Source organism: Arachis ipaensis, chromosome B9, assembly GCF_059453495.1.
Source record: "Arachis ipaensis isolate K30076 ecotype BB chromosome B9, ASM5945349v1, whole genome shotgun sequence".
Taxonomy (NCBI): Eukaryota; Viridiplantae; Streptophyta; class Magnoliopsida; order Fabales; family Fabaceae; genus Arachis; species Arachis ipaensis.
In genome coordinates, this window is record NC_142444.1 from 133274608 (window position 1) to 133288265 (window position 13658).

Below are 13658 nucleotides of genomic sequence, written 5' to 3' on the forward strand. Positions count from 1 at the left end.
AAGCTTACTGTGCCTCTTTTCCATGTTTACAGAAGGGTAACCTTGAGTTGTAAACAAAAGGGAGTCCTCATTCAATTGAAGGACTAATTCACCTTTGTCAACATCAATCACAGCTCTTGTTGTGGCTAGGAAAGGTCTTCCAAGGATGATGGATTCATCCTCATCCTTTCCAGTATCAAGGATTATGAAATCAGCAGGGATGTAAAGGCCTTCAACCTTTACTAACACGTCCTCTACTTGTCCTTAAGCCTGTTTTCTTGAATTGTCTGCCATCTCTAATGAGATTTTAGTAGTTTGCACCCCAAAGATTCCCCGTTTCTCTATTACAGAGAGGGGCATGAGGTTTATCCCTGAACCAAGGTCACACAGAGCTTTTTCAAAGATCATGTTGCCTATGGTACAAGGTATTACGAACTTTCCAGGATCCTGTTTCTTCTGAGGCAATGTCAGTTAATCCAGATCACTTAGTTCATTGGTGAACAAGGGAGGTTCATCTTCCCAAGTCTCAATACCAAATAATTTGGCATTCAGCTTCATGATTGCACCAAGGTACTTGGTAACTTGCTCTTTAGTAAATCCTTATTCTCTTCAGAAGATGAATACTCGTCAGAGCTCATGAAGGGCATAAGGAGGTTCAATGGAATCTCTATGGTCTCTAGATGAGTCTCAGATTCCTTTGGTTCCTCAAAGAGAAACTCCTTATTGATCACTGGACGTCCCAGGAGATCTTCCTCACTGGGATTTACGTCCTCCCCTTCCTCTCCAGGTTCGGCCGTGTTGACTATGTCAATGGCCTTGCACTCTCCTTTTGAATTTTCTTCTGTATTGCTTGGGAGAGTACTAGGAGGGATTTCAGTGATTCTTTTACTCAGCTGGCCTACTTGTGCTTCCAAATTTCTAATGGAGGACCTTGTTTCATTCATGAAACTCACAGTGGCCTTAGATAGATCAGAGACTAAGTTTGCTAAATTAGAGGTATTTTGTTCAGAGTTCTCTGTCTGTTGCTGAGTGGGTGATGGAAAAGGCTTGCTATTGCTAAACCTGTATCTTCCACCATTATTAAAGCCTTGTTGAGGCTTTTGTTGATCCTTCCATGAGAGATTTGGATGATTTCTCCATGATGGATTATAGGTGTTCCATAAGGTTCACCTAAGTAATTTACCTCTGCTATTGCAGGGTTCTCAGGATCATAAGCTTCTTCTTCAGAAGATGCCTCTTGAGTACTGTTGGATGCAGCTTGCATTCCATTCAGACTCTGAGAAATCATATTGACTTGCTGAGTCAATATTTTATTCTGAGCCAGTATGGCATTCAGAGTATCAATTTCAAGAACTCCCTTCTTCTGAGGCGTCCCATTACTCACAGGATTCCTCTCAGAAGTGTACATGAACTGGTTATTAGCAACCATGTCAATGAGTTATTGAGCTTCTGCAGGCATTTTCTTTAGGTGAATGGATCCACCTGCAGAAGTATCCAATGACATTTTAGCCAATTCAGATAGACCATCATAGAATATATCCATGATGGTCTATTCTGAAAGCATGTCAGAAGGACACTTTTTGGTCAGTCCTTTGTATCTCTCCCAAGCTTCATAGAGGGATTCACCTTATTTCTGTCTGAAGGTCTGAACATCTACTCTAAGCTTACTCAGCTTTTGAGGAGGAAAGAACTTGGCTAAGAAAGCCTTGACCAGCTTATCCCAAGAGTTCAGGCTATCCTTAGGTTGAGAGTCTAACCATACTCTAGCTCTGTCTTTTACAGAAAAAGGGAAAAGCATGAGCCTGTAGACTTCAGGATCTACTCCATTAGTCTTAACAGTATCACATATCTGCAAGAATTCAGTTAAGAACTGAAAAGGATCTTCAGATGGAAGTCCATGAAACTTGTAGTTCTGCTGCATCAGAGAAACTAATTGAGGTTTCAGCTCAAAATTGTTTGCTCCAATGGTAGGAATGGAGATGCTTTTTCCATGTAAATTGGAATTAGGTGCAGTAAAGTCACCAAGCATCCTCCTTGCATTATTATTATTTTCGGCTGCCATCTCCTCTTCCTGTTCGAAAATTTCTGAAAGGTGCTTGCTGGATTGTTGTAATTTAGCTTCTCTTAGTTTCCTCTTCAGAGTCCTTTCAGGTTCTGGATCTGCTTCAACAAGAATGTTCTTGTCTTTGCTCCTGCTCATATGAAAAAAGAGGGACAGAAAAATAATAATAATAGGGGTCCTTTTTTACCACAGTATAGAGGTCCCTGTGTGAGTAGAAGAAAAGAAGAAGAAAAAATTCGAACACAGATGGAAGAGGGGGTTCGAATTTGGGTGAGATGAAGTGTTAGTAGATGAATAAATAAATAGAAGGAGATAAGAGAGAGAGAATTTTCGAAAATAATTTTTAAAAAAGAGTTAGTGATTTTCGAAAATAGTTTTTGAAAAAGGTTAGTAATTTTTCGAAAATTAAAATAAAAAATTAAATTAATTAGTTAATTAAAAAGAAATTTTGAAAAAGAGGGAAGATATTTTCGAAAATTAGAGAGACAGAGTTAGTTAGGTAGTTTTGAAAAAGATAAGAAACAAACAAAAAGTTAGTTAGTTAGTTGAAACAAATTTGAAAATCAATTTTGAAAAGATAAGAAGATAAGAAGTTAGAAAGGATATTTTAAAATCAAATTTTTGAAAAAGATATGATTTTGAAAAAGATAAGATAGAAAGATATTTTTGAAAAGATATGATTGAAATTAGTTTTGAAAAAGATTTGATTTTTAAAATCACAATTAATGACTTGATTCACAATAAATCACAAAATATGATTCTAGAACTCAAAGTTTGAATCTTTCTTAACAAGCAAGTAACAAACTTGAAATTTTTGAATCAAAACATTAATTGATGATGTTATTTTCGAAAATTAGGAGATAAAGATAAGAAAAAGATTTTTGAAAAATATTTTTAAACATTTCGAAAATAAATAAGAAAAATAAAAAAGATTTTATTTTTGAAAAAGATTTTGAAAAAGATAAGATTTTTAAATTGAAAATTTGATTTGACTCATAAAAACAACTAGATTTTAAAAAGTTTTGAAAAAGTCAACTCAAATTTTCGAAATTTATGAGTGAAAAAGAGAAAGATATTTTTTTTATTTTTGAATTTTTAATGATGAGAGGAAAAAACATGAAAAAGACTCAATGCATGAAAATTTTGGATCAAAACAATGAATGCATGCAAGAATGCTATGAATGTCAAGATGAACACCAAGAACACTTTGAAGATCATGATGAACATCAAGAACATATTTTTGAAAAATTTTTTTATGCAAAGAAAACATGCAAGACACCAAACTTAGAAATCTTTAATGCTTAGGCACTAAGAATTCAAGAATGCATATGAAAAACACCATACAACACAAAACAAGAAAACATCAAGATCAAACAAGAAGACTTACCAAGAACAACTTGAAGATCATGAAGAACACTATGAATGCATGAATTTTTCGAAAATTTTATGCAAACTTTAAAACATGCAATTGACACCAAACTTAAAAATTGACTCAAGACTCGAACAAGAAACATGAAATATTTTTTTTATTTTTATGAATTTTTTAATTTTTTTTTGGATTTTTCGAAAATTATTTGAAAAAGAAAAATAAGAATTCCAAAATTTTTAATATGAATTCCAGGAATCTTCAATTCTTAGTCTAAAGCTCCAATCTGAGGGTTAGACATAGCTTAATAGCCAGCCAAGCTTTAGAAGATATAAGCAATTCCCTGACATGTGGAGGCCTCAGTCTAAAAGAATTTAGGCATGGCTTTACAGCCAGTCAGGCTTCAACATGCTTCATGAAACACTAGAATTCATTCTTAAAAATTCTGAAGAAAAATAATTTTTTGAAAACATTTATTTTAAATTTTTTTTCGAAAACAAAGGAGAAATTTTTGAAAGGTTTTTGAAAAATTTTTGAAAATAAAACAAAAAGAAAATTACCTAATCTGAGCAACAAGATGAACCGTCAGTTGTTCAAACTCGAACAATCCCCGGCAACGACGCCAAAAACTTGGTGCACGAAATTGTGATCTCAGGCAATGATGCCAGAAACTCTGTACGCACGTCTTAATAAATCGTTTTTCATTTACAACTTCGATACAACTAACCAGCAAGTGCACTGGGTCGTCCAAGTAATAAACCTTACGTGAGTAAGGATCGATCCCACGGAGATTGTTGGTATGAAGCAAGCTATGGTCACCTTGTAAATCTCAGTCAGGCGGATATAAAATAGTTATGGAGTTTTCGAACATAAATAATAAATAGATAGAAAATAAGGATAGAAACACTTATGTATATCATTGGTGAGAATTTCAGATAAGTGTATAGAGATGCTTTCGTTCCTCTGAACCTCTGCTTTCCTGCTGTTTTCATCCAATCAGTCTTACTCCTTTCCATGGCTGGCTTTATGTAAGGACATCACCGTTGTCAATGGCTACTTTTAATCCTCTCTGGAAAATGGTCCGATGCGCTGTCACTGCATGGCTAATCGTCTGGAGGCATCACCCTTGCCAATGGCTGCATCCTATCCTCTTGTGAAAATGGTCCAAATGCTCTGTCATAGCACGGCTAATCATCTGAGGTTCTCGATCATACTGGAATAGGATTCACCCTCCTTTTGCGTCTGTCACTACGCCCAGCACTCGCGAGTTTAAAGTTCGTCACAGTCATTCAATCCCAGAGTCCTACTCGGAATACCACAGACAAGGTTTAGACTTTCCGGGCTCTCATGAATGCCGCCATCAATCTAGCTTATACCACGAAGATTTTGATTAAGAGATCCAAGAGATACTCATTCAATCTAAGGTAGAACGGAAGTGGTTGTCAGGCATGCGTTCATAGGGAATGATGATGATTGTCACGTTCATCACATTCAGGTTGAAGTGCGAATGAGTATCTTAGAAGCAGAATAAGTTGAATTGAATAGAAAAACAGTAGTACTTTGCATTAATCTTTGAGGAACAGCAGAGCTCCACACCTTAATCTATGGAGTGCAGAAACTCTACCGTATGAAAATACATAAGTGATAATGGTTCAGGCATGGCCGAATGGCCAGCCTCCCATGGAGGTCTAGAGATCTAAAAATGATCAAAAGATCTGATCCAAAGATGTCTAATACAATAGTAAAAAGTCCTATTTATACTAAACTGGTTACTAGGGTTTATAGAAGTAAGTAATTGATGCATAAATCCACTTCTGGGGCCCACTTGGTGTGTGCTTGGGCTGAGCTTGAATGTTACATGTGTAGAGGTCAATCTTGGAGTTGAACGCCAGTTTGTAACGTATTTCTGGCGTTCAGCTCTGGCTTGTGACGTGTTTCTGGCGTTTAACTCCAGACAGCAGCGTAGAACTAGCGTTCAACGCCCTTTTACATCATCTAAACTCGGCCAAAGTATGGACTATTATATATTGCTGGAAAGCCCTGGATGTCTAATTTCCAACGCAATTGAAAGCGCGCCATTTTGAGTTCTGTAGCTCCAGAAAATCCACTTTGAGTGCAGGGAGGTCAGAATCCAACAGCATCAGCAGTCCTTCTTCAACCTCTGAATCTGATTTTTGCTCAAGTCCCTCAATTTCAGCCAGAAAATACCTGAAATCATAGAAAAACACACAAACTCATAGTAAAGTCCAGAAATGTGAATTTAACATAAAAACTAATGAAAATATCCCTAAAAGTAACTAGATTCTACTAAAAACATACTAAAAACAATGCCAAAAAGCGTATAAATTATCCGCTCATCAGAATGATTGGCATCTATAGGTTCAAAATGATTGGCATCTATAGGAACTCAGAGTTCAGATAGTGTTATTGATTCTCCTAGTTCAGTATGTTGATTCTTCAACACAGCTACTTTATGAGTCTTGGCCGTGGCCCTAAGCACTTTGTTTTCCAGTATTACCCCCGGATACATAAATGCCACAGACACATAATTGGGTGAACCTTTTCAGATTGTGACTCAGCTTTGCTAAAGTCCCCAATTAGAGGTGTCCAGGGTTCTTAAGGACACTCTTCTTTTGCTTTGGACCTTGACTTTAACCGCTCAGTCTCAAGTTTTCACTTGACACCTTCACGCCACAAGCACATGGTTAGGGACAGCTTGGTTTAGCCGCGCTTAGGCCAGGATTTTATTCCTTTAGGCCCTCCTATTCACTGATGCTCAAAGCCTTGGGATCCTTTTTATTTACCCTTGCCTTTTGGTTTTAAGGGCTATTGGCTTTTTGCTCTTGCCTTTTGGTTTTAAGAGCTTTTGGCTTTTTCTGCTTGCTTTTTCTTTTTTTATTTTTTTCTTCTTTTTTTTTCTGCAAGCTTTGTATTCACTACTTTTTCTTGCTTCAAGAATCATTTTTATGATTTTTCAGATTATCAAATAACATGTCTCCTTGTCATCATTCTTTCAAGAGCCAACATATTTAACATTCTTAAACAACAACTTCAAAAGACATATGCACTGTTCAGGCATTCATTCAGAAAATAAGAAGCATTGTCACCACATCAATATAATTAAACTAAGTTCAAGGATAAATTCGAAACTCATGTACATCTTGTTCTTTTGAATTAAAACATTTTTCATTTAAGAGAGGTGATTGATTCATAGGACATTCATAACTTTAAGACATAGTTACTAAATACTAATGATCATGTAATAAGACACAAACATGGATAAGCACTTAACATAAAGAAAACGAAAAACAGAGAATTTAAGAACAAGGAATGAATCCACCTTAGTGATGGTGGCGTTTCCTTCTTGAGGAACCAATGATGCCCTTGAGCTCTTCTATGTCTCTTCCTTGTCTTTGTTGCTCCTCCCTCATTGCTCTTTGATCTTCTCTAATTTCATGAAGGATGATGGAGTGCTCTTGATGTTCCACCCTTAATTGTCCCATGTTCGAACTTAATTCTCATATGGAGGTGTTGATTTGCTCCCAAAAATTCTGTGGAGGAAAGTGCATCCCTTGAGGTATCTCAGGGATTTCTTGATGATGAGCTTCCTCATGTGTTTCTTGAGCTCCATGAGTGGGCTCTCTTGTTTGCTCCATCCTTTTCTTAGTGATGGGCTTCTTTTCCTCAATGGGAATGTCTCCTTCTATGAAAGCTTCAGCTAAGTAACATAGATGGCAAATAAGATGAGGGAAAGCTAGCCTTGCCAAGGGGGAGGACTTTTCGGCTATTTTGTGGAGTTCAAGGGAGATGACTTCATGAACTTCTACTTCCTCACCAATCATGATGCTATGAATCATGATGGCCCGATCTACAGTAACTTCAGATCGGTTGCTAGTGGGAATGATGGAGCGTTGGATGAAATCCAACCATCCTCTAGCCACAGGCTTAAGGTCCAGTCTTCTAAGTTGAACCGGCTTGCCTTTTGAGTCAATCTTCCATTGAGCTCCTTCCACACATATGTCCATGAGGACTTGGTCCAACCTTTGATCAAAGTTGACCCTTCTAGTGTAGGGGCGTGCATCTCCTTGCATCATAGGCAAGTCAAACGCCAACCTCACATTTTCCGGACTAAAATCTAAGTATTTCCCCCGAACCATGGTGAGATAATTCTTTGGGTTTGGGTTCTTACTTTGATCATGGTTCCTTGTGATCCATGAATTAGCATAGAACTCTTGAACCATTAGAATTCCGACTTGTTGGATGGGGTTTGTTAGAACTTCCCAACCTCTTCTTTGGATTTCATGTCGGATCTCCAGATACTCATTTCTCTTGAGCTTGAAAGGGACCTCGGGGATCACCTTCTTCTTGGCCACAACATCATAGAAGTGGTCTTGATGGGCTTTGGAGATGAATCTTTCCATCTTCCATGACTCGGAGGTGGAAGCTTTTGTCTTCCCTTTCCCTTTTCTAGAGGATTCTCCGGTCTTAGGTGCCATCAATGGTAATGGAAAAACAAAAAGCTTATGCTTTTACCACACCAAACTTAGAATATTGCTCGCCCTCGAGCAAGAGAAGAAAGAATAGATGAAGAAGAAGAGGAAAATATGGAGGAGAGGAGGGAGAGGTGTATTCGGCCAAGAAGGGGAAGAGAGGGTTGTGTTGTGTGAAAATGAAGAAGAATGGAGGGCTTTATATAGGGCAGGGAGGGGGGTTAGTTTCGGCCATATAGGGTGGGTTTGGGTGGGAAATTGATTTTGAATTTTGAAGGTAGGTGGAGTTTATGAGGTAGATTTATGGGGAAGAGTGGATGGATGTGAGTGGTGAAGTGTTTTGGGGAAGAGTGTTTATTGGGAAGAGAGGATGAACATTGAGAAGAGGGAAGAGAGTGAGTGGAGGTAGGTGGGGACCCTGTGGGGTCCACAGATGCTGAGTTGATTCTGTGGGGTCCACAGATCATGAGGTGTCAAGGATTTGTATCCCGGCACCAATTAGGCATGTAAAATGCCTTTGCATGCAATTCTGGCGTTTAAACGCCGAATTGATGCTTGTTCTGGGCGTTCAGCGCCCAGATGCTTGTTTCTGGCGTTCAGCGCCAGCTTTTCCCCAGTGTGCATTTCTGGCGTCTGAACGCCAGGATGCTGCTTGTTTCTGGCGTTGAACGCCAGCCAGATGCTCCTTACTGCCGTTTAAATGCCAGTAAGTCCTTCCTCCAGGGTGTGACTTTTCTTCTTTTTTTTTATTTTTCTTCAACTTTTTCAGTTGTTTTTGTGACTCCACATGATCATGAACCTATGAAGACATATAACTAATAAAAAATATAATTAAATAAAAATTGGGTTTCCTCCCAACAAGTGCTTCTTTAATGTCAGTAGCTTGACAGTGTGCTCTCATGGAGCCTCACAGATGTTCAGAGCATTGTTGAGACTCCCCAACACCAAACTTAGAGTTTGGATATGAGAGTTCAACACCAAACTTAGAGTTTGGTTGTGGCCTCCCAACACCAAACTTAGAGTTTGACTGTGGGGGCTCTGGTTGACTCTGTTTTGAGAGAAGCTTACTGTGCCTCTTTTCCATGTTTACAGAAGGATGACCTTGTGTTTTAAACACAAGGGAGTCCTCATTCAATTGAAGGACTAGTTTGCCTCTGTTAACATCAATCACAGCTCTTGCTGTGGCTAGGAAGGGTCTTCCAAGGATGATGGATTCATCCTCATCCTTCCCAGTATCTAGGATTATGAAATCAGCAGGGATGTAAAGGCCTTCAACCTTTACTAATATGTCCTCTACTTGTCCATAAGCCTGTTTTCTGGCATTGTCTGCCATCTCTAATGAGATTTTAGCAGCTTGTACCTCAAAGATTCCCAGTTTCTCCATTACAGAGAGTGGCATGAGGTTTATTCCTGACCCAAGATCACATAGAGCCTTCTCAAAGGTCATGGTGCCTATGGTACAAGGTATTAGGAACTTTCCAGGATCCTCTTTCTTCTGAGGTAATCTCAGTTGATCCAATGCATTTAGTTCATTGGTGAACAGGGGAGGTTCATCTCCCCAAATCTCTTTACTAAATAAGTTGGCATTCAACTTCATGATTGCACCAAGGAACTTGGCAACTTGCTCTTCAGTAACATCCTCATTCTCTTCAGAAGAAGAATACTCATCAGAGCTCATGAAGGGCGTAAGGAGGTTTAATGGAATCTCTATGGTATCTAGATGAGTCTCAGATTCCTTTGGTTCCTCAGAGGGAAACTCCTTATTGATCACTGGACGTCCCAGGAGGTCTTCCTCCTTAGGATTCACGTCCTCCCCTTCCTCCTTGGATTCGGCCATGATGGTTATATCAATGGCCTTGCACTCTCCTTTTGGATTTTCTTCTGTATTGCTTGGGAGAGCACTAGGAGGGGTTTCAGTGATCTTCTTACTCAGCTGGCCCACTTGTGCCTCCAAATTTCTAATGGAGGACCTTGTTTCATTCATGAAACTTATAGTGGCCTTGGACAGATCAGAGACTAAGTTTGCTAAATTAGAGGTATTTTGTTCAGAGTTCTCTGTTTGTTGCTGAGAAGATGATGGAAAAGGTTTACTATTGTTAAACCTGTTTCTTCCATCATTATTAAAGCCTTGTTGAGCCTTTTGTTGATCCTTCCATGAGAGATTTGGGTGATTTCTCCATGAGGGATTATAAGTGTTTCCGTAGGATTCACCCATGTAATTCACATCTGCTATTGCAGGGTTTTCAGGATCATAAGCTTCTTCTTCAGAAGATGCCTCTTGAGTACTGTTGGATGTAGCTTGCATTCTATTCAGACTCTGAGAAATCATATTGACTTGCTGAGTCAATATTTTATTCTGGGCCAATATGGCATTCAGAGTATCAATTTCAAGAACTCCCTTCTTCTGAGGCGTCCCATTACTCACAGGATTCCTCTCAGAAGTGTACATGAACTGGTTATTAGCAACCATGTCAATGAGTTCTTGAGCTTCTGCAGGTATTTTCTTTAGGTGAATGGATCCACCTGCAGAAGTATCCAATGACATCTTAGCTAATTCAGACAGACCATCATAGAATATATCCAAAGTGGTCCATTCTGAAAGCATGTCAGAAGGACACTTTTTGGTCAGTTGCTTGTATCTCTCCCAAGCTTCATAGAGGGATTCACCTTCCTTCTGTCTGAAGGTTTGAACATCCACTCTAAGCTTACTCAGCTTTTGAGGAGGAAAGAACTTGGCTAAGAAAGCCTTGACCAGCTTATCCCAAGAGTTCAGGCTATCTTTGGGTTGAGAGTCCAACCACACTCTAGCTCTGTCTCTTACAGCAAACGGGAAAAGCATGAGCCTGTAGACTTCAGGATCTACTCCATTAGTCTTAACAGTATCACAGATCTGCAAGAACTCAGTTAAGAACTGAAAAGGATCTTCAGATGGAAGTCCATGAAACTTGCAGTTTTGTTGCATCAGAGAAACTAATTGAGGTTTCAGCTCAAAATTGTTTGCTCCAATGGTAGGGATGGAGATGCTTCTTCCATGTAAATTGGAATTAGGTGCAGTAAAGTCACCAAGCATCCTCCTTGTATTATTATTATTTTCGGCTTCCATCTCCTCTTCCTGTTCGAAAATTTCTGTAAGGTTATCTCTGGATTGTTGTATTTTAGCTTCTCTTAGTTTCCTCTTCAGAGTCCTTTCAGGTTCAGGGTCTACTTCAACAAGAATGTTCTTGTTCTTGCTCCTGCTCATATAAAAAAGAGGGAACAGAAAAATAATAATAATATGGATCCTTTTTACCCAGGTATAGAGGTTCCCCTGTGTGAGTAGAAGAAGAAAAGAGTGTAATGTAAAGAAGGGAAGAAGAGAAAATTTGAACACAGATGGAAGAGGGGTTCGAATTTGTGTGAGATGAAGTGTTAGTAGATGGATAATTAAATAGAAGGAGATGAGAGAGAAAGAGGATTTTCGAAAATAAAATTTTGAAAAGGGGTTAGTGATTTTCGAAAATTAGGAATGAAATCAAGTTTAAAATTAAAAATTGAAACAATTAGTTAATTAAAAAGAATTTTTGAAAAAGAGGGAAGAGATTTTCGAAAATTAGAGGGAGAGAGTTAGTTAGGTAGTTTTGAAAAAAGATAAGAAACAAACAAAAAGTCAATTAGTTAGTTGAGAAAAGATTTGAAAATTAATTTTGAAAAGATAAGAAGATAAGAAGTTAGAAAAGATATTTTAAAATCAAATTTTTGAAAAAGATAAAATTTTGAAAAAGATATGATAGAAAGATATGATTGAGATTAGTTTTGAAAAAGATTTGATTTTTAAAATCTCAATTAATGACTGGATTCACAAGAAATCACAAGATATGATTTTAGAACTTAAAGTTTGAATCTTTCTTAACAAGCAAGTAACAAACATGAAATTTTTGAATCAAAACATTAATTGTTGATGATATTTTCGAAAATTATGAGATAAAATTAAGAAAAATATTTTTGAAAAATATTTTTAAAATTTTCAAAAATAAATAAGAAAAATGAAAAAGATTTGATTTTTGAAAAAGATTTTGAAAAAGATAAGATTTTTAAATTGAAAATTTGATTTGACTCATAAAAACAACTAAATTTTAAAAAGTTTTGAAAAAGTCAACTCAAATTTTCGAAATTTATGAGTGAAAAAGGGAAAGATATTTTTTTTATTTTTGAATTTTTATTGATGAAAGAGAAAAACATGAAAATGATGCAATGCATGAAAATTTTGGATCAAAACAATGAATGCATACAAGAATGCTATGAATGTCAAGATGAACACCAAGAACACTTTGAAGATCAAGATGAACACCAAGAACTTATTTTTGAAAAATTTTCAAGAAAAGAAAACATGCAAGACACCAAACTTAGAAATTTTTCATGTATAGACACTATGAATGCAATAATGCATATGAAAAACAAGAAAAGACACAAAATAAGAAAATATGAAGATCAAATAAGAAGACTGGCCAAGAACAACTTGAAGATCATGAAGAACACTATGAATGCATGAATTTTCGAAAAATGCATAAATTTTTAGAAAAAAATACAATTGACACCAAACTTGAAATTGACTCAAGACTCAAACAAGAAACACAATATATTTTTTTTTTTGTTTTTATGATTTTATGATTTTTTTTGGATTTTTCAAAAATTAATGTGAAAAAGAAAAATAAGGATTCCAAAATTTTTAATATGAATTCCAGGAATCTTGTACTCTTAGTCTAAAGCTCCAATCTGAGGGTTAGGCATGGCTTAATAGCCAGCCAAGCTTTAGAAGATACAAATCAGTCATACAATAACAAATTTTATTAGCAACAACTAGCTTGCTCTTGTAATGATGACTTGGGAGCCTCAGTCCAAATGAATTTGGATATGGCTTTACAGCCAGCCAGACTTCTACATGCTTCATGAAACTCTAGAATTCATTCTTAAAAATTCTGAAGAAAAATATATTTTATTTTTTGAAAATATTTTTTTTTCGAATATTAATTGGGAAAAACGAAAAAGAAGAAAATATTTTTGAAAAATGTTTGAAAACTTTTTGAAAATAAAATAAGAAGAAAATTACCCAATCTGAGCAACACGATGAACCGTCAGTTGTCCAAACTCGAACAATCCCCGGCAACGGCGCCAAAAACTTGGTGTTGTTGCCGGACCGAAAAATTTGGCACTGATGTTACTGGACCAAAAGCTTGCCGAAAACTCGAACAATCCCCGGCAACGGCGCCAAAAACTTGGTATGCGAAATTGTTACTCTGAGGTTGTAAAATTTGTTGTTCGTTCTCTCCCTGGCAATGGCGCCAAAGACTGGTGCACAATACCATGGTCCAAACATAACTTCACAACTTCGCACAACTAACCAGCAAGTGCACTGGGTCGTCCAAGTAATAAAACCTTACGTGAGTAAGGGTCGATCCCACGGAGATTGTTGGTATGAAGCAAGCTATGGTCATATTGTTAATCTCAGTCAGGCGGATATCAAATGGTTATGGAGTTTTCGAATAATAATAATAATAAATAAACAGAAAATAAAGATAGAAATACTTATGTAATTCATTAGTGAGAATTTCAGATAAGCGTATAGAGATGCTTTCGTTCCTCTGAATCTCTGCTTTCCCGCTGTCTTCATCCAATCAGTCTTACTCCTTTCCATGGCAAGCTTTCTGTAAGGGAATCACCGTTGTCAATGGCTACATCCCATCCTCTCTGTGAAAATGGTCCAAATGCTCTGTCACGGCATGGC

The 13658-nt window shown here is 37.2% G+C and overlaps 2 non-coding genes across 2 annotated transcripts; both read left to right on the forward strand.

The window, feature by feature from the left end:
* Positions 1–1537: 1537 nt before the first annotated feature.
* Positions 1538–1645, forward strand: LOC148546391 (small nucleolar RNA R71). Its single transcript, XR_015901191.1, has one exon. It is a non-coding gene; the product is annotated as a small nucleolar RNA R71 (small nucleolar RNA).
* An 8851-nt stretch (positions 1646–10496) lies between these two features.
* Positions 10497–10604, forward strand: LOC148546392 (small nucleolar RNA R71). Its single transcript, XR_015900606.1, has one exon. It is a non-coding gene; the product is annotated as a small nucleolar RNA R71 (small nucleolar RNA).
* The last annotated feature ends 3054 nt before the right edge of the window (positions 10605–13658 follow it).